At 40.5% G+C, this 27520-nt stretch overlaps 1 pseudogene; it reads left to right on the top strand.

The window, feature by feature from the left end:
- Positions 1-11403: 11403 nt before the first annotated feature.
- Positions 11404-12366, top strand: LOC132371455 (heterogeneous nuclear ribonucleoprotein A1-like; annotated as a pseudogene).
- Positions 12367-27520: the final 15154 nt, after the last annotated feature.

Here is a 27520-nt window from a genome sequence, read left to right as displayed (position 1 = left end):
TTCTCAGGAGTCTTGCCTCATGAATCCATAAATTCTAACTTTATTTACCATAAACAATTCTTCACCAGCCATATCCTACTAAGAGCATTCCATAGATAAGAGATCTAGCAAATATCATTAGTCTATTAGCCAGGAGGTCAAGTTTTCAGCACATTTACAAGGAGTTTATGTGTCACCTGCCTTCTTCCTTTCCTCAGAACCAAAGGCCAGGTACTTTTAACTCCTTCTTCCCCACTCTCCTCAGATGAACTTTGAGGTGAGCAAAGTTACATAGAAGGCTGATCATTATGATACTGTTTTTAAGGGGAAAAATAGAGATAACCTGAAAGTCCATCAACGGGAAAGAAAATTGGAAATAATCTCAAGCCCATTAATAGGAAATCATGGCGCACCCTTTCTACAACACACCATGCAATGTTCAAGAAGAAAAGGAATCCATATATATATAACTTTCCAGAACAACTCATGGGAAAGAGGGATATGCCTTGCGACATGAAACTATATATGTAACATACCTGTGTATAAATACCTAGATGAAAGTGTGGAAGGAACCACACCAAATTTTATATGGGAAAGTGTAATGGAAAGGTTGGGAGTAGCACTGGGTGAAGAAATGCTTTGACTTTTGACTCTATTTCTAGAATATTTGATATGTTTACAATGAAAATATTTTCATTTTGCTCGTGTTCGTGCACTTATGAACACTTTAAAATTTAAAATCGGAATGAAACTTTGAGTTAGTGGAAGACTGAGTAGAGACTACAGGTTGTTGGATTGAGACAGGAAAGGTGCAATGGGACAATAGTTTGGTGGAGAAATATTGAGGCAGGATATTTGTTACTGCACTGATGGGGAAGAGCCAAAGGTGAGGAAGGACCCGAGGATAGTGGGTAAAAAGGAATATAAGAGATGGGGGAGGAGGAATTTGTGGAGCAGGATGAAAGGTGATAAGACCCAGATGATAGGTGCAGTTTAGACCCCATCCCAGCAGTCAGCATGTTCGTGGGAACTTTGTGAATAAGTATGGTAGAATTGGAACACCCAAACTATGCAATCATAGAGGACTGGACAGAGATCTGTAGGTTTTACTCCTTATTCATGAAATATGCTGGCTACTGGGAGCCTTGTAGAGGCTGGGGCAACTGCAATGTGAAAAATTGCACAACGGTTTCAAATATGAAGTCAGAGCGTGACCAGCTATAGCAGAGAAGGAGACTCTGCACAGGCCTCTATGGTAGTAATCCCTAAACCCTAACAGTTTATACCCTAAAAAGAGTCTGAACCCTAAAAGACTGTATGACCCCCTCCCATTTGCAGGTACCACCAGCAGGCCCTGCCACTACTTCTAACTCCTTTGTTTTTGTTGAAAGCAGAGATATGAGAGCCACCTGACTTGCAAAAGGATTTGTTATTCTGCCTTGAGAGTCCAGGAAAACTGCTATTTGAATTGTCCCTTTTCTTTTAGTTTGGGAGGTTTTTACATACCAGGAAAATGACATGGACCCTACTGACACAGTGTGTCTTGTTACAGCTGCTCAAGGGTTGAAGTCCGGGTCCCCAGTTGACCTTTGCATGGATGGTGGTGGGGCCATGTTTTTTTCTGTGGTGTTTGGCTGGGATAGGGTGGTTATTGTCTAAAAGTTTTCTGTCTCGCTAGCCTGCCTCTTTTCTAGTCCTTCAGCCAGAGAGAGCTTTACTTGCTGCCATTGGCCTCTCTGGGTTGCCAGCTTCTCTAGCATCTAGTCCAGAATATACCACACAAAAACCAGAGAACTCACCATCGTGTTGTTCCTTGGGTCTCAAATTCTCTAGATGGGCTACCTTTTTCTTTCCACCCTTCAGGTTTTCTGGTGTTTGTTTTATGTATAATGCCCAGGGCTTTGGCTGTACTTAGAGGGAGGAATAGGGAGAAATGCGTCTATTCCATCTTGGTCCCACTGATGCAGTTTTAACAGTCTGTAATACCCAGAGTTCTCAAGCACATCTTGTGAAATTTAATTATGTTCATTTAAACGATCCTCTCTATTATGGGATAGATTTTTTCTTTAATTAGTTCTATCAAGAAGTGTCCCCAAAACTGATGAGTTTTTTAAATTGCTTAGGCAATTTTGATAGATTCAACTGACTTTGAATACCTTTCCATGTGTTTATTGGTCCCATGTATTGCTTCATTTGTGAATTCCATATTTTTGTCGTTTGTCCACATTTCAATTATCCTTATTATTTGATTTGTAAGTTTATATGTTAGGGAGATTAACGGTCATTTGTATGTGGCTGCATCTACACTCAGTTCCTTTACTAGCTGAGCATTCTTCAGCTGCAGTTTGAATATGGTACCTTCAGCCACATGGTACCTACCACATAATCTGTAGGGAACATTAAATAAGACAATAAATATTAAGGCCTCAGACCAGTAAAAAGGCAAAGAGTAAATTCCTGAGAAGTGGTAGTGATTGTTTACTGTGGAATTAGATGCCCAAGAAAGTCTGGACAGAGGCAGATATAAATCTGATTGGGCCAGCTGTCTTCCCAACACCAAGATTTCTATTCTTGCCATCTGAAGTTAGAGGTTGCTGGGAATTTAAAAGTGTCTAGAAATTCCCTTGGCAATGAATAACACTTTATGGCATTTATTGAAGTTTTGTCACAGAGAAAATAACAGTAATGATATGATTTTAGAATTGCCTCTACTCAATATAACATCTTTTTTTTGTTTTCAAGACTTCCTTGAGAAGTTAAAACAACTTTCACTTCTATAAAAGTGGAAAGTGGACTTAATCTGCTTTCTTCCAAAAGTTAGACTTTTACGTGAGTGAAGTCATTTAAAAAAATATGTACTTCCCAAGATTCAGAGGTTTGGGTGTAGTATACGATGTTTAACGAAACGGGAGACTCCAGGCCAGAAAGATGAAGACTTAGAGGGTATAGAAAATTTATTCTTATGGGAATACTGTAGATGCTCCGAATTACCTATTATTTTGCTCAGTTCTTAGAAATGTTATGTGCCCCTTGGGACTGATAAACAAGGTCCAGTTTGCTTGACTCCACTTCCCGCAGTGCATTTGAAATAAGCATTGTAGGGAGAGCATCTTCCCATCTTTTGGTTACAGATTGTTGTGGAAATTTGTAATGTAATCTTAAAATAATATGAAGCCCCAAACAATGTATTCTAAATCAAAGCCAATATTAAAGTTGATGAGAAAGAGTTACCATAACTTTAATCGTCCCAGTCAAACGAAAACATTTAGAAATTCAGGAAATCTTATATAAGAAATCTTCTGAGAATAAAAACCAAAGAAAAAACACAAACTGATCAAGTCATTTATCCACTTTTTGGCTAGTATGTTGAGAAGGGAATGGCATAATGGAAGAACACACCTTGGCACAGAACACCAGGCTAGGAAAGAAAAGGAAGACTTGGGATATACGTTCCTTTTCTACAACCTAATTCTATGCTTAATTTTTTTCAAACTACTTCATTACTCTGAGCCTCTGGCTTCCTGATTTGTAAAATGAAAACACAACTCTGAAGGTATTGTGATATGAAAATTCTTTATGAAGCTTGGCCTGGGGTGTACAGCTGTGAGTCCCAATGGAAAGTTGTTGCTCCTTAAGTGAGATGATCACACTGAACATGGTGTGTGGTACACAGCTGGTGCTCAATAAATGTTTGCCAAATGAATGTGCATTAAACCAATTAAAATCTATTGCTAATTTGCATATAGTCTGGCATAAATAACACTCATGTATCTTGCCTATAATATTAGCAGGTAGCACTAGGAGATCTCTAAGGGTCTTTACACAGAATTCTAGTGTGCCAAGTTTAAAACATGTATTTTAGCAGTGGCCCAGAGTTCCTTTGGGGTAGCAAAGGCACTCTTGCTACCCCAAAGGAACTCCTTGTTTTGGAAAATGCCTTGAAAGGTGTGGCAGAGACTGTAGTGATCCCCTCTTTCTGTAGTGATAGAGCTCAAAGCATGGCACGTAGCTGCTCAGAATAAAGACTACATTTCACAGCCTCCCCTGCAGGTCATAGTGACCATGGGACTGAGTTCTGGCCAATGGGATATAAGCACAAAGTTTGTAGCGCGAAGTTTGTAGCAGTTTTTGGGAACCTTCCTTTGGAGACACTTGGCCTGTGCCCTTTGCACTTCTCTGTTCCATCCTTCCTCCAGTTGCCAGCTGGAGGAAGAGAGCCAGGCCCTAGGGTGTAGAGCCACCTGGGAGCAGAAAGGTGCTCCATTTGTTTGTACCAGTGGCAACTATTGTTATGATCTGAACTTCACATCTTGTTGAGGCTTGGTATACATTTTTACTTGGGACTCCACAGCCTTCTCTTGAGCCTTCCTCTTGAAATCTGCCTTCTATCATTCCTCCTACCCACTCATTCTTGGCAGGCAGTTTTCCATGGTTCTGTTGCGTTTCTGCACAACTTGCACTTATCTTGCAAGTTTGTTCTAGACTATCTTTTCATGGATGTTGTAGAAAGGTTTTGGAAGATGAAGTCTCTGCCGCTGGAGCAAAGAACAGGTTTGCTTACAACCTTGGAAGCTAGAGATAGTGTCTTTCTTGAGAGCAAAAGGGAGACATACTGCTCATTATAAAAGATGCAGTTTTCCTAAACACAGAGTATTTCAACCCAGAGTATGTGCAGGTATCATCTGGCCCTCGTTGCATTGTCCTGTGGGAATTGAGGTTTGGCGAACCAGCACAAATGCTGATACTCTGACTACTGTTGTTGCTGTAATACAGTCCTTTGTCCCTAACCCAGGATTGTCTTCTGTCAGCACACATGAAACTGTGGCCGGCTAAATGGTTAGCCTGCAAGTAGGATAAAAATCTCAGACCCTTTGCCTACCTGAGTTTGTCTGATCTGCCTCATGTTTCTAAATCCCAACCTGGGGTAAGTATGGAGATGCAAGAAAAAAAAAAAATCTCAGGTTGTGAGAAGCAATGCTCATCGAGGACTGATTGAAGGACAAGCATTTTTAATGTTACCCTTGGAACATGCACTTTCCTCTCAGGCACTTATTCTAAATTGTGTTTCCATTTTTTTGCCATCCGCCTATTTTGATGGACATGATAAGAAAGAGCAATGGGAAAAGTTACTGCTGTATACATCTTTGGGATAGTTTCAAGGACACCGACTACCACATTATGTAGTGTCTTTTTTATGAGGACCTACAGGAAAAATTTGTCTCAGGTATTAGGAAAAGCTGCATTTCTGTTGAACAGCTGTGGTGTATTTGTCCTATGGACACTATAAATCTTGTAACTGACTGTGTATCTCAGCACCTTGGAAGAATGAAGCCAAATTTGTGGTCTAGCTCTTGGAATTAATTTAGGCCAGACAGTATGCATTTGAGATATTAAGTTTACCCCAGATTGTTTTCTTCAATCCGTTTCCTCATTTATTTATTCTTCTGTTTTTACAATATGCCTATTTTTCCATTTTTATTTTAATCAAATCTTAAGGGTCTGATATTTCTACAAAGTTTATTATAAGACCAGCACTTCCTGCCTCCCCCGTCCCCGTCCCCGTGGCTCCTGAATCCTGTCTCTTCCTCTCCCAGGGTTAAAGTCCTGGTTTTGTTGAAGCATCTGAGAATGATGCTGGGAGGTACATTCATGAGAGCTAACTAGTCTAATGTCATTAGTCTACCATCATACTTCACTGATAATTTGGCCGGTTCTAGAATTCTAGGCTAGAAATAGTTTTTCCTTAGATTTTGAGGACTTTGGTCCATTGGTTTCTAGGTTCCAGCATTTCAGCTGTGAAGTCCAAAGCCATTCTGATTTTGATCCTTTGATGTGACTTGTTTTTTCTCTCTGGAAGCTTTGTTGGGTTTTCTTTCTGTTCCGAGTGTTCCGAAATTTTAGGAAAATAATGGGCATTTCCGGGGTCTTTTTCCATCCACTGTGTTGGACTTTTGTAATGTGAGAACTCACATCCTTCAAATGAAGGTCATTTTTCTTTTCTTGTCTTTTTATTTTTATTTTACACTGGAGTATGGTTGATTAACAATGTTGTGTTAGTTTCAGGTGTACAGAAAAGTGATTCAGTTCTACATATACATGTATCTATTCTTTTTCAAATTCTTTTCCCATTTAGGTTATTACAGAGCATTGATCAGAGTTCCCTGTGCTATACAGTAGGTCCTTGTTGGTTACCTATTTTAAATATAGCAGTGTGTACATGTCAATCCCAGACTCCCAATCTATCCCTCCTCCCCAATCCCCCCACTGAAGGGCATTTTTCTCTGTTTCTTCAATAATCTCCTCTCTTGCATTTTCTGAGTTCCCTTTTTAATGATTTTATTTAGGTTTTGCACCTTCTGGGTCAGTCCTCTCACGGAATCTCATGACTCTGGTTTTCGTTCTCTCTATTATTAATTTCTGTTTCTTGTAGGATCTCAATGTATTAGCTTCCTATTGCTGTCATAACAAATTACTATAAACTTAGAGGTTTGAAACAACACCCATTTATGATCTTAGTTTCTAGGAGTCAGAAGTCTGGGCACAGCATGGCTCATTTGGGTCTTTGCTTAGTGTCTCACAAGGTGGAAATCAAGTTGTTGGCTGGTTGAGCTCTTATCTGAAGGTTTGGGAAGAACCTGCTTCCAAGCTCATTCAGGTTGGTGGCAGAATTCCATTCCTTGTGGTTGTAGGACTGAAGTCAGTCCCCTTTTCCTTACTGGCTGTCAGCCAGGGGCTGATCTTTGCTCCTAGAGGCTACCCACATTCCTTCTCATGCTTTCCATGAGCACCTAGAGGCCTTTCTCAGGTAGTGTCCTTACCTGAGGCCCCTACACTGCACAGCCCTCTCACATCTCAAATCTCACTTAATCATTGGGATTCCTCTTCTGTAGTTAAGGGCTCATGTGATTACTTTGGGCCTTACTTGGTAATCCAGGATCGTTTCCTTTCTTTAAGATCGGCTGATTAGTAACCTTAATTGCACTTGTAAGTCCCTTCACAGTAGTACCAAGATTAGTGTTTGCATAACTGGAGGGTGGGGATCTTGTGGGGACATTTTTGGAAGTCTGTTTATGACACTCCTCAACTGTATATTGCAACTCTCCTGTTTCCTGAATTTTTTTTTTTTTTAATAACATTCTGTTCTTGGGACCTGTGGAAAATAGCTTCTCTTCCTTTGAAGATCTTAGTGAAATTATTTTCTTTTAAGTCTCCCCCCGCCCCTCCCCACATATTTTCTGTTTCCTCTAAGTTTCGTTCTTCTGTTTGTTAGTTTGGGGCTTTCTTTTTTCATGTTAGAAGCTTTCCGCAAGTGTTCAGTTTCAGTCCGTGGCTGTTTGTCCATGTTTATGAATGAGGGACTAAATGCTGACTGCAAACCCTCTATGTGGCAGACTCCACTTAAGTATCATGGTGTGGCACATTTCACTGCAGGTCTACAGTGTCAGTATATGTGGGATTATTTTCTATGACTGGTTAGAATCCCCAGAGAAGAATGTCCCAGTCCTTGGTGGAGGACCTGGCTGCCGGTGAGGGAGGGACCTGGGAGCATCTCCAGATTCAGCGGACAGCCTTCCTAAATCCTCCTGTTTCCAGTGCGGTACCTCAAACCTCACTCTGGTGTTCTGGGGCAGAGTCTCTTCAGCCCACCATTTTCTCAAAATAAACGTACACCATTTTGCTGAGGTTGGGGAAGGGATCTAATGTTTCTTAACAGATTTTTCAAGCCACCGTCCTGTTTTTAACTCTGATTTTACCCTCGATTTCAGAGGTACCTGGTGCTGCTTGTTTCTGAGATTTTGTGAAATTCTGCAAGGCAATGCTGGTGGTTTCTGGGCTTCCCCTCCTCTGGTTTGGCTCTTGGCTCTCTTGAGTTGACCAAGCCAGCTGCTTTTTACCACTTTCCACATGCTGTTGCTGCTGTTTCCTCTCCCACTGACTTTGTGTAAATTATGAGTCTCTTTAACAGAACTCCATTGCTGTCTTTTTGTGGGCCTCCATGGGAGAGCCAAGGTAAACACATCTGTCCAATGCACCATCATTACTCAGAAACTCCATACATTAGATGTAGAATTTTATTTTTAATGGAAACGCCTTAAATCCTTTTTGGAATGTGATGAGGAAAAAAAATCAATTCACTAAATTAATATTGTGTCTGGGAGTCTGGGAAGTTAGCTTCTGAAATGAATTTTCTCATTTGTAAACAACCTGAAAGGTTTGCTATAAAGATAAAATGTGATAATATTTGAGAGTACCTAGGACAGTACTTGACATGCAGTCGACATACAATATATGCTTGTTGAATAAAGGAATCAAATGCATTCACGCGAAACCAAAAGAAAATATATACATATATTGGGGGGGGGGGTAGATATGGTGAGCCAGGGCTGGTTATAGACATGTGGTGCCCAAAGTAGGGTAGCAATATGGAACTCCCCCAAACCAACGGACTTCCCATGTTTGTTCAATATTTATTTAGTTGGTGGTTGAAGGGAAGAAATGAATTTTCTCTTTAAAAAATTGTATATCTCTTTTGAATTAAGGGCTTGTTATTTAGAATAAATGTAACATTATATTTTAACTTTCGTAGAAGTGTCTTTTTTGGGGCTTCCCTGGTGGCACAGTGGTTAAGAATCAGCTTGTCAATACAGGGGACACGGGTTCGAGCCCTGGTCCGGGAAGATCCCACATGACGCGGAGCAGCTGGGCCCATGTGCCACAATTACTGAGGCCCAGGCCCCTAGAGCCTGTGCTCCGCAACAAGAGAAGCCACCACAATGAGAAGCTCGTGCACCGCAACAAAGAGTAGCCCCTGGTCGCTGCAGCTAGAGAAAGCCCGACGCAGCAACGAAGATCCAAAGCAGCCAAAAATAAATAAATTAAATAAATAAATTTATTTTAAAAAAAGATAAAATAAACATAGTTCTCTGATAGATTAATGATGTCACCTTCTAAGACTATTTCTGAACTTCTTTTATGTGAAGATAATAAACATTTGCTGGTTTAAGTCATTGTCACCTGCGTTTTCTGTTATATGTTGCCAAACCTAAGCCAAACATATATACCAACAGCTTCCCTTCCCTTACTTTTATCTTGTTGCCACCTCTGAAATGGAGAGGAATACCCTCTAGAATTGGTAATGACAACCCAAAGTCTTGGATTACTCTTCTAGGCTGTTGCTGCCACCACTGCTGTTGAAGCAAAAGTGAAACACACTGTTTTGCTAAAAGTTATAATAACACCCATGGCCATAGCTTCCAAATCCCAGGTGCCCAACACATTGGCATCTACCAGCAATAAATAAGTACTACTCCTCACCTCCACCCTTTACCTGTGGAAGTGTCTCCTTCTTAGAAAATGTGCACAAAATCTTTGCATGCAAAGATTTGAAAATCACTTTATCAAAATAAAATAATTTGAAATCACTTTATCAAAGTCAATGTAGGAATAGAACTTTAGTGGGAATTCATAGATATATGCTGAAAAGAGTCTCTTGCTCAGATTCACTCTTCCTCCAGCCTTCAACATTTAATTTTTAAAAATTTTCAAAAATACAGAAAAGTTGAAAGAATGTTACAATGAATTTTACTCATACTCCTACCAAAGAGATTCAATAGCCATTAACATTTTGCTGCATTTGCTTTGCCTATACTTATATATATTTAAAGCTAAATCTATATCTAGAGCAACTTTTTTTTTGGCTTACTATTTGAAAGTGAGGTGCAGACATCATTTTTTCATTCAACATATTCTAAATTTCCAAATTGTGTTTTATGTGGTCACGAGAGGGCCAAAGGCATATTTTCTAAGTGTTTTCAGCGCAAGAGTGTGTGTGGCTTGGAAGGAGGTCTTCAGCCTTGGTGTGGGTCAGGTGAAGGAAGAGTACGAAGAAGCAGTGTTACAAAGTGAACAGCAGGGCTATCTGTATTTTGTTGGCCCAAATTAGGGAACTATTTCCTTTGTTCCTAAAATACTGAAAAGTCAACCAAACTCCACCAAATCAGTTCAAAAACATCTGAGCCTATAATGTTGACTCCTGGATGTTTCTGGAAAGCCGTTGTTAAGTAGGGTGACCAAGTCGTCCTGTTTTGCCTGGGACTTGGTTTTAGCATTAAAATCCTGGGAGAGCCCTCTGTCCCAGACAAAACTGGATGGTTGGTTACCCTACTTAAAATAATTCTCTGACTTAACCTCCCTACTGAAAGAGTTGGCAATTATTTCTTCATTCACTTAACAAACCCTTACTGAACAGATGTTGAGGTGGCCCCCGGGCTAGGGTTGGCCATGTATTGTTGACTGTGACACGGTCTTTGCTCTGCAAGGATTTGACACTATCTTCTGTATTTGCCATGGGTAGTTAAAGACAAATCTCTGTATTTTAGAATTGAAATTTCTTTTCTCTTCAGGGTTGCAGGTAGGAGAAAGAATGAGAATGGCTTTACAGGGAGAATAATCTGGATACCTAAACACACTTTGTCCAATTGTAGGGGGATTTAGCTGTCTTAACCTTACATTTCCAACCATGGTTCCTTAACACAGAAAAGTTAGTGAGGAAGATAAACTTGTGGCTACAATCTCTCATTGTCTCCTGAGAGCCTTCAAGCTATTAAGCTGCTCAGCGTCCTTTGAAGTAAAAGCAGGTTTTTCACAATCCAACAGTCCATTTGTGAAAAAAAAGCTGATGGCAGATTCCTAGCAGGTTGTGCTTATGGCTTAGAATCAGTGTCTCTGTCCCTGAAGAAAGTGACAGTGTCACAAGTGCCACATTCTAGGCTTTATGGCCCAGGAGCTTTGAGCTTCTTTATGAAAGGGTACTACTTCTGAGGTAGGAAAATGTTCGCAGCCACCATGTCTTATTGTTTTAAAATGCTGAGAGCTGTCTGATCACTATAAGGCCAGGTGTTGGGTTTCTTCATGCCTGTGTTTCCAGCTCCAGCCCAGCACCTGGCTGGGAGGAGAGTTTCACTGAAGTTGTTGTATCAAATAGATTTGGATGAAAAAGGGGGAAAAAAAAGAATTTAGATCACTTTACTAAGTAAAAAGTACAAATTGAAAAAATATAAGACACAAATATTTCAGTTGCAGTCTAGCATGGGTGTGAGCTGGCGAGATTGTAGGGAGTAGATGATGATTCCTGGTGAATTTATCTTCTGCTCTGACTTGATTAGGTTTCTGTTGAAAATACTTAAGCAAAGATGCAAAGATTACTGTTCTCTTGTTTAACTAAACAAACAAAAGCCCCAGGCAAGAATGTGAAGAGCCTAAATTTGCACATTTTTACCTCTATCGGGCTGCTGTGCATTCTGCTTCTGTGGGCGAAAGGCCAGTTCTATGCTTCAGTTCTCAAATTCAAAACCTGTGAGGAGCTTTCTGCCCGTGGATGCCGCCGAGTAAGCATCGTTGAAGTCTCCCCCCTCCACTGCCGTCATGTCTAAGTCAGAGTCACCCAAAGAGCCCGAACAGTTGCAGAAGCTCTTCATCGTATGTTTGAGCTTTGAAACAACCCATGGGAGTCTGAGGAGCCACTTTGAGCAGTGGGGACGCTCACAGATTGTGTGGTAATGAGGGAACCAAACACCAGGCGCTCCAGAGGCTTCGGGTTTGTCACATATGCCACTGTGGAGGAGGTGGGTACAGCCATGAAGGCAAGGCCACACAAGGCGGATGGAAGAGTTGTGGAACCAAAGAGGGCCGTCTCAAGAGAAGATTCTCAAAGACCTGGTGCCCACTTAGCTGTGAAAAAGATTTTTGTTGGTGGCATTAAAGGAGACACTGAAGAACATCACCTAAGAGATTATTTTGAACAGTATGGGAAAAATTGAAGTGATTGAAATCATGACTGACCGAGGCAGTGGCAAAAAGAGAGGCTTTGCTTTCGTAACCTTTGATGACCATGACTCTATAGACAAGATTGTCATTCAGAAATACCACACTGTGAATGGCCACAACTGTGAAGAAAGGAAAGCCCTATCTAAGCGAGAGATGGCTGGTGCTTCATCCAGCCAAAGAGGTCCAAGTGGTTCTGGAAATTTTGGTGGTGGTCGTGGAGGCGGTTTTGGTGGGAATGACAGCTTTGGTTGTGGAGGAAACTTCAGTGGTCGAGATGCCTTTGGTGGCAGCCGCGGTGGCAGTGGATATGGTGGCAGTGGGGATGGCTATAATGGATTCGGTAGTGATGGAAGCAATTTTGGAAGTGGTGGAAGCTACAATGATTTTGGCAATTACAACAATCAATCTGCAAATTTTGGACCCGTGAAAGGAGGAGACTTTGGAGGCAGAAGTTCTCGCCTCTGTGGTGGTAGGGGCCAATACGTCGCCAAACCCTGAAACCATGGTGGCTATGGTGGTTCCAGTGGCAGCAGTAGCTATGGCAGCGGCAGAAGGTTTTAATTACTGCCAGGAAACAAAGCTCAGCAGGAGAGGAGAGCCAGAGAATTGACAGGGAAGCTACAGGGTACAACAGATTTGTGAACTCAGCCAAGCACAGTGGTGGCAGGGCCTAGCTGCTACAAAGAGGACATGTTTTAGACAATACTCATGTGTATGGGCAAAAAATCTCAAGGACTGTATTTGTGACTAATTGTATAACAGGTTATTTTAGTTTTTGTTCTGTGGAAAGTGTAAAGCATTCCAACAAAGGGTTTTAATGTAAATTTTTTTTTTGCACCCATGCTGTTGATTGCTAAATGTAATAGTCTGATCATGATGCTGAATAAATGTGTTTTTTTTAAAAACAAAAACAAAAACAAAAACCTCTGAGGAATCCTATTACCAGCTCCCCTTCATGGAAACCAGCAGCCTTTGTTACAGAAGCTTAAGAGCTGTCAGTAAACAGCTTGGGGACAAAGATAGTCACTCACTGAGCCTGTTCCACGCCCTTGTTTGACTCTCACAACTGTTATTATTCCCTGCAGACAAGGCACTACTATTACTCCCACTTAAAAGATGAGGAAGCTGAGCCTCAAGGAGCTTATGTGATTTGCTGAAGATCATGCAGCTAGTAAGTGATAGAATCGAGGTGTTCTAGTTCCCAGATCAGTGGTCATTCCATCAAGTTTCTCCTATTTTACATTGGAGACATGATGACGGATAAAGTATGGTTTTCAAGAAGGAAAAAATCATGACTCATGTAAATATAAAATGAACATATGTCAAAGGTTTTCTGTAACTCACTAATTAATGAGGAACTGGTAAGACACTAAAACAAGTTTAAAGAGCACTGAAGAAGTAAGATATTTCGAGGCAGTGTTTGGTAAGATTGCTGGGTTAGATGTAAAACCGGTCAATGTCCAACAGGGCAATAAACTATTGCCTTTGAGGTTATCTATTCTAGTGAACATAAATTATTTACATCTCCACTGAACAAAATTCTACAAATTAACCTCTGTCCCCAAAGATTTGTGAAATAGCTCAATCAATAGGAAGTCAAGCTCAGCACCACAGTATAAGAACACCTTGTAATCTTTTCTGCCTATTTACAAGTTTCAGATAATTTCAGACGGTCTTTCAAACGTGACTTTTGACTGAATTTGACAGATACATAAGAAAAAACTTTTTCTCCCTTTTAAGGAAGAAGGTACTTGTGCCATTCTCCTTACACACTGTAGATTTTCCTTTCTTATGCCATTATTATTGTTGATACCTGATACATCACTATTGTTGACAAGTAATACATACGCCAGTTCAAAACCTGCAGGAAATCTGTCATCAGCTTTCTTATGTAAAGATAAAGCTGTGAAAAGCCTTCACATTTGGTAAGAAAACAGACTTTTGAAACACTATATGATTACGACCCGAAAAGTCTTATGTTCTTGTAGTAACTCACTGAATTTCTAATTAATTGAAATTCTAAGGACAAAAAGTGGGCCTTTTCCTATATTAGACAACTAGTATTTACCTGATTAAATTTCTCTGCTACAGTGGAAAGACAGACCAGAGTTGGACTATCTGATTTTTGCCAGTTACGTTATTTGAACCTTACTTTCATTATCTCTAAACTGGTAATAATGCTAAACCACATGCATTCCTCAGTTTAAAAGTATTATTAAGTGTTCTTTATCTCTGTATCATAAGTAGCAAAATATTTAACCAAAATATAACTGGACCATTTTGATTTTTAAATATCATGCTATTTTCTGGTAAGATCTTCTTGGGGGGATATAACTGCTTTGACCAACTAGCCACAGCTGATGTGGGTCCATCCATTTAACTTCCCCATAAAGTTAGAGGTTAACTTATAAAAGCTGATATGGTGTGTGTGTGTGTTTGACCTGATAGAAGATAACCCCAAATGTTATGGTATTATTGCTCTAAGGGAAGTTAATCAGTTTTATATCTAATCTGACATTCTCACTTTTGCATTCGTTTTCTCACTATTATAGCCTTATTTCTCAAATGCTCTTCTTGCCAGCTCTTTTGTCTTTCCGCTGATCCCCTCATTAAGTAGTTAAGTAAAGCTTTGCTTTATGTTTTCTAATTGTGTGAAAAGTTGGGTTTTTTTAGAAGTAGGTTTTTTTTTTTTAAATCAGTTTGAGAATTAAGCTTTTAACAAACTAAACAGGAACAAACAAAAACCCAAGAACCCAAACTTGATTCCAGAATCTTGGAAGAACAACACAGATTTTCACCGAATAGTCCCAGAGACAGAGTGGAGGGGATTATCATGCCCAGCTGCCAAAATGTGCCCTGTAAGTTTCTCTGTCTCCCCAAAGTCCCAGACACGTAACTAGCTGCCTAAATTCTGTCCCTCTCCCAGCTCCCTCTTCCAGTCCCCACAGACCCCAGGCTCTGCTGTTCTCACCTCTCTCCCCACCTCTGGCAGACACACCCTAAGGCGACCCCCACTGAATGACATTGAATTGTATAATCTTCTCCTTGGGTGAGTTTGGGAGAAACTTGTGACTTGTTTCTAAGCAATAAAATAAGACTGATGTGATGAGATGTATTCCCGTGATTTCGTTTCATTATCTAAGACTGTTTTAGCAGATTGGAAGGAGACTTGCCTACTGGCCTCAAAGAAGCCAGCTGCTGTTATGTGAACTGGCTATGGAAGAAAATGGCAGAGTCCTCTAGGAGCTAAGGGCCTCCATCCCATCACCACAAGGAACTCAATTCTCCTGACACCCACTTGAGCTCGAAAAAGGCCCCCAAGTACCAGGAAGGAACAGAAGCTGACCGGCTCTCAATGCAGCTGGTGAGACCCTAAGCCAGCTAAGCCAGCCTGGACTTGATCCTTTGTGAGTAGATCAAGTGAGATAAATCCATAGTGAGATAATAAATGGGTGAGGTTTCAAGCTGCTTAGTTTGGGTTAAATTGTTACAGAGCAAAACCCTCTCGATCTCTTGGCTTCTTTCATTTGCATCCCCATAAACTTCCCCTTCTCAGGAAAACTAAGGGATCTTCCTTAGCACCACACTCCTGAGAAACCAGAGAGTTTGTGTGTGTGTGTGTGTATATGCATGCATCAGAAACAGACCATAAGTCTCACTTCACCATCTCACTATATTAAGTTGCTCATTCCCCTAGTAAAATCTATTGACTAATAACCATCCAGATGCCAGTAGGCTGCTCTCCAATATGTGTGTGCATTTCTGCTTCCACAAGCAAATGGCAGAAGAGTCAATGTTGTTTGTTCCCAAATCTGATCATACCAGTTGTAAATGTTATTGTAAATGACATAGTTAAATATTACATAAACTGAAAGTGGGAAAAGGGATTTTTTTTTTCCTATGAGAACTAGGAGATGTTCTATAAGGAAAGTGCTGTCATATTAAGTAGAAAAGAGGAAAATAATAGAAATCTAGAAGGATATTGCTCTGAGATTACTTCACAAGTGTCTTTAAATTCTGGTTCTTTTTAGGGACCTGAACTTTGCACATTGGTTGTTTATGTAAGGAAGAAGCTGTATAGCTCATTCTGCACTTCAGTTAAAACGAAAGGCCTTGGCCTTACAATACGTTTGATGAATGAAAATGAATATTTGAGATGTGTGTGTAATCTTTTATAATGCTTTCCCACTTTAATTGACTTTTTCAATTATTTGATTATGCTAGATAAAAGGCTCCTTCTGAATTTTAATTTTAACACTTTTTCTGCTGTCACAATAAGATTGCATACAAGAAATTCTGTTTTTAAGAAAAGGAATGTTTTGAGCTTACTGGCTGAAAGTATTTTAGGAAAAATCTAAGGCCTTGTCATAAAGTTAACTCTTGCATTCTACTGTTTATCTTAGAGCAGCAGCAAAAAGAGCTGAAAAGTTAAATGAGAGGTTTGACAACAAAACAGGAAAGTTATCTCCACGTGGTGGCTCTTGACATGTTTTCAAATGCATAACGTAACAAAGTTGGAAGATACTGTTATTGCTGACCTTGGCAAAGAATAACTGGCTATTGCGAATTAATTTATAAAAGGTAAATAACAAAGGACTCCCAGAGAGGACTTCCTCCCTCCTCCCTCCTCCCTCCTCCCTCCCTCCCTCCCTTCCTTCCTTCCTTCCTCCCTCCCTCCCTTGCTTCCTTCCTTCCTTCCTTCCTTCTTCTTAGATCTATGGTTTATAACCCATATTTATCTTAAGGCATAATGAGATCCCAAACTTATTCCTGATGGCCAGTACAAGCACATACAACGATCATATCCCTGGAACTAAAAATTCAGACAATTGGTTTACCAGTGGGGACAGACTAATTGAAACTGGGACATTAACTTCTCTTCTGCTTTGGATTTATATAAAGAAGGGCTTGTGACTATTGCTAAGAGCATTAAGAATCTGAATTCAGGACACTGCTTGAAGAGTTGCCTGTAATATTTCTACTTTGTCCTTGGACAGGCCTTTGGAGAAGACAAATACCTCTCTTAGCCAAGGCAGTATTCAAAATCCTGCTCCAGAATCTGCAGAAAGGAGGCTGTTAGGAAGTGGGAAAAGAGCATAGTAGATTTGCTTCTGAGATTACTTTGCTTTCTGAGATTACAAAGACTCATGAAAGTGGCTTTCCAGACAATAGGCTCCTTCTTGGGCTCCAAGCTCTAGACACCTGTCCCTTCTTGCCCTGGTCCACCTCCAACCATGCACCTCCTCTGTGAGGTCAGGGGACATGCCCACCCACAGCCTGCACCTCCCCTTGTAGACCATGCTCCTGGCCTCCAGGTCCTCAAAATCCCCACCCAAAAGGCCAGGGTCTGCTTCTGGGGGCTGTGCGGGACTTTCTCCTGGGTCATCCTCTCAAGCATTGCCCATGATGCCTGTGCTTCCTTGACCCTGAGGGGTGGCTGTTCATAGGGTGACAGGAATAGAGTTTAGAGGTGTGGGTGTCTGCACGTGTGAGTGCAAGGCCCCCTGAGTGTGGGACTGAGACAGGGATTGAGAGAGAAAGCAGCAGCTGCAGGCTGAAGGCTGCTCACCATCTTCTGATGCAGAACACTGAGGGACCCATGATTTCTAAATTCAGCCTGGGAGTCCAGGTCCTTATGAAGGCATATTTATCATGGCAGTAGAATAGAATGTACACACTTTATTTAGCAGCTTGTTACCTTAATTTATAAGTTTTACATATTCTTTTCTATAAATAGCATGCAGGTCTTTACTGCAATTTGTCCCACACTCTGCATATAGTTGTACTGCTGATAACAATACAAATTAATACAACCCCTATGGGGCAAGCCGGCAACATCTATCAAAATTAGGAGACATTGCTTTGGGAAATGTTCCTGGTGTTCTCCTTACTTGCTGCAAGTAATAAATCCTTCCTTCTCCCCGCCAAAAAATCTATCGAAATTATAAATGTGTACTCTACGGCTCAGAAATTCCACTTCTGGAAATTGCACAGATGAATTTGTACAATTGCAAAACAAACTATATACAACGCAGTTTTGAAATAACAATTGAAAACAGCACATGTTCATCAATAAGAGGTAGTTAAATAAGTTAGGGTACATCCATACAATGGAATACCATGCAGCTGTAAAAGAAGACGTGGAAGTTCTCTATGAACTGATGTGGAAAGATTTTCGACATTTATCGTTACACATAAGAGCAAGCTACAGAGAAGGGAGGGAGAAAAGACAATGGATTCATATTTGCTTGTACTTGCAAAAAGAAAGATTGGATAAAATGAATAGAAATTATTACTTTTGTTTATTTGGGGATGTGAGCAAGATTATATACCTTTGTATGTTATTTTTATTTTTCAACTCCATGAATGTATTATCTATTAAAAATATAGGTATATGTTTTTCATTTTTATTTTAAAAATAAATGTTATTTTTCTAAAAGTTAACAAATAAAATATTTTCCATTTTTATTTCTCAAAGGAAGCAATATATATATTATAAAAGAAAACCGATTTCCAAAATGTGGTTTGAGCCCTGGAACTCTCAATAAAATGAGCACCTCTGTAAACCAAGGCAGGCGGCTCTGCCACTGGGGAGCGACCTCTGACCTCACCCAGGTTCCAGGCAGCGCGGGGCTCCTGGGCACACCACGACTGCACCGTACCCTCACTCGGCCCCTCAGTCTTGGGACCCTCTCCCCGGTGTCCTGTCTCGTTTCTCCCCTCCTCAAAGCTCCCCGCACCCTCTCTCCACCCAGGGGCTCATGCACAATCTCCTAAAGAGGCCAGAAGAGGGGGCCTCTGAGCAGCTTCTCCTAAACCCGGGGCCTGGTTATCCTGTCGGCAAGGGGTGGGGTTGGGAGCCAGGAAAAAGCTCGGAGAACACAAATAGTCTCCTTCATTCTGATTCTTCTGCAGCAGCAAACACCGAGCATGACTGAATATCGGAATAAAATTGTGTACTTTACGTAGACGAGGTGCTGCTCTAGGGGATTCTAAAAGCCTCTTTTACAGCCTTTTTGGCTGAGAACATGGACTTAAAGAACTCCCCTGTTTCCAAGAAAACCACTGTTGCAGGGGAGTCGGCTACTTCTGTTTGGCACCCCGGGCCCAGAAGGGGCCTCTGGAGGCCTGAGGGAAGTGGGTGGAGTAGGACCGTATCCAGGAAGCCTGGGTCTCTGGCCATTGCCTTGGTGGCAGCTCCCAGGCCAGGCCTCTGGGGCGTGCACGCCCCCATCCTGGGCAGAGGCTGCTGGCAGCAGCACATAGGGAGCCCCTGAGACCCAGAAACTCAGGACAATGACCAGTTTCTCCAAGGGATGCCGATTCCCGGTTCCCTAGGACTCAAAGCAGCATGGAGAGGAGGGGCGGTCAGTAGGAGCACGTTTGGTCTGATGAATTCCTTCCTATACAAGGACCCATGAGTTTCCCTGCTCTGAGAGGGGAAGGAGGCTCGAGCCTCCTTGGTTAAGTTCCTCAGAGGAGAAGCTAGAATTTTAACAGGGCTGGTGGTGTAGAGGGTTGTGACCATTGCTCTAGGTGAGAGTAACACTGCTGGGGGGGTGGGGCTTTTTATGCTGCTTTGCACATTTAAGTATTGTATGTTTCATTCTATATCCTATTTGTTGTTTTTCCCTTAGTTCATCACATCCTTCTTCACTGTCTCAAAGAAGGATCAAGAGCAGGCCTTTAGCAGACTCCAGTCTTGTCTGCTCAAGGGGAACCTAGTGCAGGGACGTAAACCCAGGACCGGGCATTGCTCTTCCCTCATGACAGGGCTCCTGCTTCTCAAGGTCCAGCTTCCTGGCTGTTGCCTTTGGTGTGAGAGACTGAATATACAAAACAGACAATGACCAGACTACACATAAGAATAGAACTCTGACCCACAATCTGCAGCAACCAGCGGAGAAAACCAGCTCATTATCTACAATAAGCAGCCCAGGAAGCCAGTTTGCTATCTATGGGCCAGACTTGTAGAAAGTCAGGCCATATCTCTAGTAATTGCTCCAGGAAGCCAAACAGTAAGCCCTGTAACGATTGACCCCAGATGGCCAGGACTTGATTAATAACTGACAGCTTCCCTAATTTTTGTCCCCACTTCCAATTTAGGACCAACCTGAGAAAGTGAAATACGCACTTCTAACCAATCGTAAGATGCTGTGCCTGCCATAGCTTCCCCATGCCAGCCGCCTCCAATCAGGGCACACTGGAAGACGTCCCCTTTTTCCAAAGCTCTCCCACTCCTCTGCCTGCCTTTGAGTCTCAGCCAACGCAAGTGAGAGAGGGTTGCTGACTCCCTTGCTGTAGCAATCCCTGAGTAAATTGCCTTTGCCTGTTTCACATTTGGGCAGCCTTTGTTTCTTTCCATGATTGCCACAGTTTTCCAAATCTCCCTACTTCTCACATCTAACCCAAAGGCAACACCTGAAGGCTAACAATGATTACTCAAAATATTTATGTCTTTATTATTTACTTAATACATGTAAATATTTTTTAAAGTTTTCTGAGGCGGGGGAAAAGGATTAAAAGTATTTGAATGCTGGGAACCTGGAAGTATATACACGTGTGTCTGTATTTTGATTCTTATCAAATTGTTCCTCATAAAACTTTTTTCATGTATGTTTTCTTTTAACGTAAACATGGCAATATGTCAGTCTACTGGTGTGAATTTACGGAGCTGATTATAGACATTTTGGAAGGAGGTCAGCACTGGAGGAAATAACACTGGCTTGTTGATCAATAACCTCTTTCAGTTTAAGGATTGAGTTTGTAGCAGCTGAAAGTGGTACATGCACAGTTGCAGTTTTCAGTTTCACCAGAGGATGGCGCCCATACTTCTCTGATAGGTTTTGCCAGGATGCTTCGGCATCCTCTCAAGCGGCATCTGAGAGACGTTTTAAAGACTGGTTACCTAAACTGTTAACCAAATTAAGGTTTTTATTATTAATTCAGCTTTATATACAGTTAAAAATGAGTATAAGTCTATAACATCTTCAGAACAATTTATGCCAAAGAATAAAGCAGCCTGAAATGCATGGAAAGATACTTATTTCCTGTAACTGTACTCTCACTTTATATTTAATTTATACAACTTTCAAAAACCAGTTTCTACAAGTCAGATCTTTCAAAATTTCCATTTTCTTGCCATCTGCTGCTTTGTAGATCAGCCATTTAATATTAAAACTCGCTCAGAAGCTGTGCTCTTTAATGCACGTACTAGCTCATCAGGTGATTCCTTAGTTGAGCTGTTTGCTCCTAAGCTGAGAGGGAGAGTGCAAGTCGCCGGTCTGTCTTCTCGGCTTCCCTGGCGGACTTGAGCCAAAGGTATGGTCATTTTCTGGTCTCCTCTTCCTTGACTCCCCTCATTTGTTCAATGGTGTCTTCTGAACAAGAGTGACCATAATTTTTCCTCCTTAAACTTTGTATCCTGGAGACTCAAGAGCTGTCTGGAGGTAGTAGAAGTCTTTGCTCAGAAACTGTGCTTCTCTTTGGGACGATGACCCCAACCTCACTTATATCATATAAACCACTCAAAAGCAACCACAATCAACTCACATGAACATACATGGGAGGTTTTGATGTGCCATGAAGTGGGAACAGTGAATTTATAAAGTGCTAATAAAATGAGGATGTCATAGAGGTTCACAGTCCTTTATCTGAAATTCTTGGGGTCAGATGTGCTTTGGAATTCAGAATGTTTTGAATTCATAAATTTAATCCAGTGTATATACCGCATATTACGTAATACTCCAGAAGGGTCTAGGGCAACTCCCCATAATCAAAACATTACTACTACTTCTATGGAGAAACATGAATATTCACATTAAGTGGGATGAAGACTAAATGGCCTCATGTCATGTCATGTCAGGTTTTGCCTCCAAATGAGCTAGGAAAAACCTTTGGTTATAGGAGATTTTTGGATTTGGGGAATGCAGATAAGGTATTGTGGAGCTATATTAGGTGCTTTTCACGTGCTATTTCATTTAATCCTCACAGGTGTCCTATGTTAACCATAAGGATATAAGAATATGGGGAACCTGAGGATCAGAGTGGTTAAGTAACTTTCCCCAGGTCACACAGCAGAGCCAACATTCAAACCTTGGCCTGATTCCAAAAGGCAAAATGTTGCATTATCTCCCACATTTACTAAAAATTCTAAAATACTAAAAAAAACTTTAACTTCCTTGCCAATTTTGTGTTTTTCACCCATATTTTGCACTATTCTTTATTTTCTTTGGGGTCCATGACAGAGAATATGAAGGCATAGTGAAGGCATAGCCATTATTCCACCATGATGGATGGAGGTAAAGCCCCTCCCTGGCATCTTCACGGAGCAGCCTTGCCTGGCTGCAATGCTGAAAAGCAAACAGTCAACTCTGCAAATGGCAGATTTTCCAGTGGTTAGAGATTCCTGTTGTGCCCTTGGTCCACACAGCTAATCAGCCTTGACGTTGTCTGCAATATAATCCAGCATCTAATTAATGTCTCCCACCTACTTTTGCAAATTTTGCACCACCCTGGCCTCCCATAAAGGGATTCTGTTTCTTTGAATGGGGACTTCAGAAGTCACTTGGCTTAATAAAATTGTCAGCAGGCCAGGGAGGAACTGTTGGCTTTATTCTGTACATTTTCTCAGGATGGGAATGAATTAAGATAATTGTATTTTAAAACTGCTTTCAAGGTAATTCATGAGCCATGTTCTTTTTTTGCATCGTAATTACCCTTTTTTCGCATCCTAATTATCTTTTTTTCTCTTTTCCCTTATGTCTTTCCTTCTTCCAAGTTATGAGCCCATTTATACTCTAAAGTTTAGGAGCTTACAGTCTTTTTTTCTCTGCTTTTTCTTTCTTGTAATTGAACCAATAGCTTAGCAATTGCATGAACACAAAACTCTTTTTATATGCCTGTAAAAATATTACAGTTCACAATAAACTGTGAAACATTTTAATGGATTCTTCCAGTGACATTTTATAGACTTTCAAGATTTGTTCGAAAAATGATTCATCTATAGGTGTACATATATCTATATGTCATCCTTAAAGTATTAAAAAAAATCACACTTGACTTATTTTTATAAAGGTTAATAACAGATACAGGTATTAATACCTTCACACCTAGCTTCCTACCTGTCTATAAAATTTACCTACAGTGAAGTGCACAAATCACGTTGTACTTTAAATATATTACAATTTTATTTGTCAATTATTCCTCGACAAAACTGAAAACCCCCCACGCAGTAGGATACAACTTCATACACATTTGGATGGCTGTTATTTAAAACGAAGAAAAAATGGAAGTTAACAAGTGTCGGTTGAAGATGTGGAGAAATTGGAAGCTTTGTGCGTTGCTGGTAGAAATGTAAAATATTGCAGCCACTGTGAAAAATAGTTTGGTGGTTCCTCAAAAAGTTAAATATAGAATTATCATATGATCCAGAAATTCCCCACGCCAAAGTATATACTCAAAAGAATTGAAGACAGGGACTCAGACAGATACTATTAGGCCAATGTTCACAGCATCATTATTCACAATAACCAAAAGCTAGAAGCAACCCAGATGTCCATCAACAGATGAATGAATTAGAAAAATGTGATTATATGCATACAAGCTGAATATTGTTCAGCTCTAAAAAGGGATAAAATTCTGATACATGCTACAACATAGATGAACCTTGAAAACGTGATGCTAAGTGAGATAAGCCAGACAAAGCAGGACAAATATTGCCTGATTCCACTGATATGAGGTACCTAGAAGAGGCAAATTCATAGAGACAGAAAGTCAAATACAGTAGAGGTCACCAGGGACTGGGGAAAGGAGGAAATGGGGAGTTATTGTTCAATCAGTACAGAGTTTCAGTTTGGGATGATGAAAAAGTCCTGGAAATGGATAGTGGTTATGGTTGCACAACATTGTGAATGTACTTAATGCCACTGAATTGTAAATTTTAAAATGGTTAAAATGGAAATTATTATAAATATTTAAATAGAATAAAAAGTGAAAAAAGGGCAAAAAGAAGAAAGTTTCCATTTATTTCAATCAAAGAAATATACTTAAGGTTTTATTATATTTGTATTTTTATTGAGATATAATTTACATATAACATTATATTAGCTTCAGGTGTACAACATAATGACTCAATATATGTATATATTGTGAAATGATCACCACAATAAGTCTAGTTAACATCCATCACCACGTATAGTTACAACTTATTTTTTCTTGTGATGAGGACTTTTAAGATCTACTCTCTCAACAACTTTCAAATATATGATACAGCATTATTAACTATAGTCACCATGCTGCACTTACAGCACCAGGACTTATTTGTTTTATAAATGGAAGTTTGCACCTTTTAACCACTGTCACCCATTTTGCCCATTCCTCACCCTCTGCCTCTGGTAACCAACAATCTGTTCTCTGTATCTATGAGTTCAATTTTTTTTTTTTAATTCCACATATGAGATCATATGATATTTGTTTTTCTCTGTCTGACTTATTTCGCTTCGCATAATGCCCTCAAGGTCCATCCATGTGTTGCAAATGGCAGGATTTTCTTTTTTTACAGCTGAATAATGTTTCATTGTATGTATATATAACACATTTTCTTTATTCATTCATCCGTGGATGGACACTTAGTATTTTCCCCACATCTTGGCTATTGTACATAATGCTGCAGTGAACATGGGGGTCTAGATATCTTTTCAAGTTAGTGTTTACATTTCCTTCAGATAATTACCCAGAATTCGAATTTCTGGATCATATGGTAGCTCTAGTTTTAATTTTTTGGAGGAGCCTCTATACCATTTTCCATAGTGGCTGCACTAATTTACATTCTCACCAACAGTGAACAAGGGTTCCCTTGTTTCTGCGTTCTCGCCAACATTTGTTATTTCTTGTCTTTTTGATGATGGCCATTCTAACAGGTGTGAGGCGATATCTCATTGTAGTTTTGATTTGCATTTCCCTGATGATTAGTGATTTTGAGCACCTTTTCATGTACCTGTTGACCACCTGCATGCCTTGTTTGGGACATATTACAGAGTATTTTCATGCCCTAAATATATATATATATATATATATTTTTTTTTTAATTATTATTTATTTATTTATTTATTTTGGCTGTGTTGGGTCTTCGTTTCTGTGCGAGGGCTTCCTCTAGTTGCGGCAAGCGGGGGCCACTCTTCATCGCGGTGCGCGGCCCTCTCACTATCGTGGCCTCTCGTTGCGGAGCACAGGCTCCAGACGCGCAGGCTCAGTAATTGTGGCTCACGGGCCCAGCCGCTCCGCGGCATGTGGGATCCTCCCAGACCAGGGCTTGAACCCGTGTCCCCTGCATTAGCAGGCAGGCTCCCAACCACTGCGCCACCCTGGAAGCCCTGCCCTAAATATATTGCCTGTGCTCCACTTATTCATCCCTCCCTACTCCCCCACAACCCCTGGCAACTGTTGATATCCATAGTTTTGCCTGTTCCAAAATGTCATGTAGTTGGAATGATATAATATGTACCCTCTTCAGGGACTTCCCTGGTGGCTCAGTGGTTAAGAATCCACCTGCCAGTGCAGGGGACACCGGTTCAAGCCCTGGACCAGGAAGATCCCACATGTCGCGGAGCAACTAAGCCCATGCGCCACAACTACTGAGCCTGTGCTCTAGAGCCCGTGAGCCACAACTACTGAGCCCACGAGCCACAACTGTTGAAGCCTGTGTGCCTAGAGCCCGTGCTCCGCAACAAGAGAAGCCACTGCTATGAGAAGCACGCGCACCACAACGAAGAGTAGCCCCCGCTCGCCACAACTAGAGAAAGCCCGCGCGCAGCAACAAAGACCCAACGCAGCCAAAGAATAAAAAAATAAAAAATAAATTAATAAAAAAAAAAGTACCCTTTTCAGATTGGCTTCTTTCACTTAGTAAAATGCATTTAAGGTTCCTCCATGGCTTTTTATGGCTCAATAGCTTATTTCTTTCTAGCACTGAATAATATTCCATTGTCTGGATGTACCACAGCTTATTTATCCATTCACCTACTGAAGGACATCTTGTTTGCTTCTAAGTTCTGGCAATTATGAATAAAGTTGCTATCAAAATCCATGTGCAGGTTTTTGTGGGGACGTAGGTTTTCAACACTTTTGGGTAAATACCAAGGAGTGGGATTGCTGAATTGTGTGCGGTTTTGTAAGAAACTGCCAAATTGTCTTCCAAAATAGCTGTACCACTTTATATTCCCAGCAGCAGCGATGAACGAGAGTTCCTGTTATTCCACATCCTCACCAACATTGGGCGTTGTCAGTGTTTTGGACTTTTGTCATTCTAATAGGTTTTCAGTGGTATCACATTGTTTTAATTTGCAGTTCCCTAATGACATATGTTGTTGAGACTCTCTTCATATGCCATTTGCCATGTGTGTATCTTCTTTGCTGAGGTGTCTGTTCAGATTTTTGGGTTTTTCTTTTTCTTACTGTCAGGTTTTAAGAGTTCTTTTGGATAACAGTCCTGTATCAGATATGTATTTTGTAAATAGTTTCTCCCAGTCTGTAGCTTGTATTCTCATTCTCTTCATGGAGTCCTTCACAGAGCAGACGTTTTAAATTTTAATGAAGTCCAGCTTACCAACAGATTTTTTCATGGGTTGTGCCTTTGGTGTTGCATCTAAAATGTCTTTGTCAAACCCAAGGTCATCCAGATTTTCCTCTATGTTATGTAGTACAATTTTGTGTTTTACATTTAGGTCTATGACCCATTTCAAGTTAATTTTTGTGAAGAATGTAAGGTCTGTGTCTAGATTCATTGTTTTGCATGTGGGTATCCAGTTATTCCAGCACCATGTGCTGTTGTTTTCCACTGGCTTCTTTCAGAATTTTTCTTTATCTTTTACTTTTTGCAATTTTAAAATGATATGCATCTGTGTAGCTTTTTTTGGTGTTGGGGGGGTGGCATTTATCCTATTTGGTGTTCTCTGAGTCTCCTAGATCTGTGCTTTGATGTCCGACACTAATTTGGGAGAAATTCTTAGTCACTGTTGTTTCAAATACTTCTTCTGTTCTTTCACTTTCTTCTCCTGGTATTCCTATTATGTGTATATTATACCTTTTGTAGTTGTCTTACAGTTCTTGGATATTCTGTTCTTTTTTTTTTTTCTGTCTTTTTTCTTTAGCCTTTACTTTAAAATTATAGTTATTTTAAATTCCCAGTTTGATAATTTCAACATCCTTGCCATATCTGAGGTTTGTCTGATGCTCACTCTGTCTCTTCAAACCGTGCTGGGTTTTTTGCCGTTTAGTATGTCTTCTAATTTTTGGTTGAAATGCAGACGTGATGCACTCAGTACTAGTTTCCATGGAGGTTTCTGCTCCAGTAAGTTGTGATTCTCTGTATCTGCCTATCTCTCCAACTCTGGGGGCAGTGGTTTGCTCTGTGACCTCAAATTTTCTGACAGATTTAAGAGGAGTTGTTGGTTTTCAGTTTGTTCAGCTTTTTTACTTGTTATTAGGATGGAGTGACAACTTACAAACTCATTATATGCCAGACCAGAAACCAGAAGTCTCTCAGTGCAGTTTTATTTTGTATTTATCTAATTATGATTGAAGTTGAGCATATTTTCCTACTTTCCTATGTGTAAGGGGCATTTGATCCTTCTGTGAACTTTGCCCATTCATATTCTCTGCCAGTTTCAACCTTGAATTATCGGTTTTTCCTTCTATATTTCAAGAACTCTTTATA

Source organism: Balaenoptera ricei, chromosome 9 (assembly GCF_028023285.1).
Source record: "Balaenoptera ricei isolate mBalRic1 chromosome 9, mBalRic1.hap2, whole genome shotgun sequence".
Taxonomy (NCBI): domain Eukaryota; kingdom Metazoa; phylum Chordata; class Mammalia; order Artiodactyla; family Balaenopteridae; genus Balaenoptera; species Balaenoptera ricei.
The sequence above is the reverse complement of the archived record's forward strand: the minus strand, read 5'-3'. Positions and strand labels throughout refer to the sequence as shown.